Source organism: Borostomias antarcticus, assembly GCF_949987555.1.
Source record: "Borostomias antarcticus genome assembly, chromosome: 21".
NCBI classification, from domain to species: Eukaryota; Metazoa; Chordata; class Actinopteri; order Stomiiformes; family Stomiidae; genus Borostomias; species Borostomias antarcticus.
The window spans coordinates 21,218,358-21,219,909 of record NC_140254.1 but is presented as its reverse complement, the minus strand read 5'-3'; positions in this window follow the sequence as shown (position 1 = coordinate 21,219,909).

The window sequence follows — 1,552 nt, the reverse complement described above, 5'->3', positions numbered from 1 at the left end:
CCGATGAGACCTCAGACCTATTTGGGAGCCGGGATGGTACAGCCCAGTCCTTTAGGGGGGATTCCTCAGGCTGGATTCTTGGGAGCTACCATTCCTCCAGAAGGAGGGGGGGCCCTGCGCGGTCACCCCTGGTATGGGGCCCAGGGTTGGGTGAGTCCACTCAGAGGAGCAACAACTCTTTGCTGATGTGAGAGACTGTCCAGCCTGCATAGCTCTGCTCCAATATCTACGCCTGGCAATCCAATATCACGTCCGCTTTGTTATAAATGTTTGCAACAACATGTAAGAAGAAGGAAAAAAAAGAGATGAGAGTGAGTGTTTATTAATTTTACTGGAAAATAATGACTCATTTCAGTTGGTTTAGTTGATTTTCAGGTTTATTTTATTTTATTTCTTTCAAAAAGCAAGAGGCTTCATAGTGGGCCATGGGGCAGTGGGTGTACAGTAGCTAGTTTAGAGAGTTGATGTACAGTAGCTAGTTTAGAGAGTTGATGTACAGTAGCTAGTTTAGAGAGTTGATGTACAGTAGCTAGTTTAGAGAGTTGATGTACAGTAGCTAGTTTAGAGAGTTGATGTACAGTAGCTAGTTTAGAGAGTTGATGTACAGTAGCTAGTTCAGAGAGTTGATGTGTGATTCTGTCCTGTTTGAGACACACAGACCAGGATCGACCAATCGGCTCCATGTTCAAGGAGCAGGTGGGAGAGGGGCTGGGAAGACCAGATAGCAGTATGCCAGGAAATGTGTGTGTGTGTGTGTGTGTTTGTGTATTTATGTGTGCCTCTGTGTGTGTGTGTGTGTGTATGTGTGCGCGCGTGAGCTTGCGTGTGTGTCTGTTTTGTGTATATAATGGAAGTATTATTACAGTATGAAGAACCAGAACAGAATGGTACCCTTGACAGTACAGCTACTATTTATTGATTAATTTATTATTGATTATTAGTTTGTTTCTATATTCATGTGTTTATTTATTCAGTATTGCACAGACAGGGAGAGAGTTGCTTGTCTTGGTTAATCACAAGTCAAACTTCACCAACATGGTCCTCAAATCCTGACAACGTTTACAACATCATTATCATTTGTGACTTATTTATTAATCATTTATTCAAACAATCTTTTATTTAAATCATATTGACAGTTTAACTATTATGACATCATCCAACAACCAACGGTGGCTTTATCGACCTTTTTTTCTATTTTGTAAACATCATCATCTGTTCTCATGTCTTATCTTTAGGGCACAGACACATGACAGTGCACAGATGAAAGATGACATTGACATACAGTATGGCTTTACATGCGTGCTGTTAGAATGGCTCATTGTGTGTGTGTGTGTGTGTGTGTGTGTGTGTGTGTGTGTGTGTGTGTGTGTGTGTGTGTGTGTGTGTGTGTGTGTGAGAGAGAGAGAGAGAGAGAGAGAGGGAGAACTATCTCAGTGGAAGGTCTTTAACGTTCTATCATCCATTCCTCCATCTGCTGTGTAGTTGTTAGTATTGTGATGTTCTGTACTGTATTCCTGCATTCTTTCATAACTCTCCAACACTCGGCAGAGAG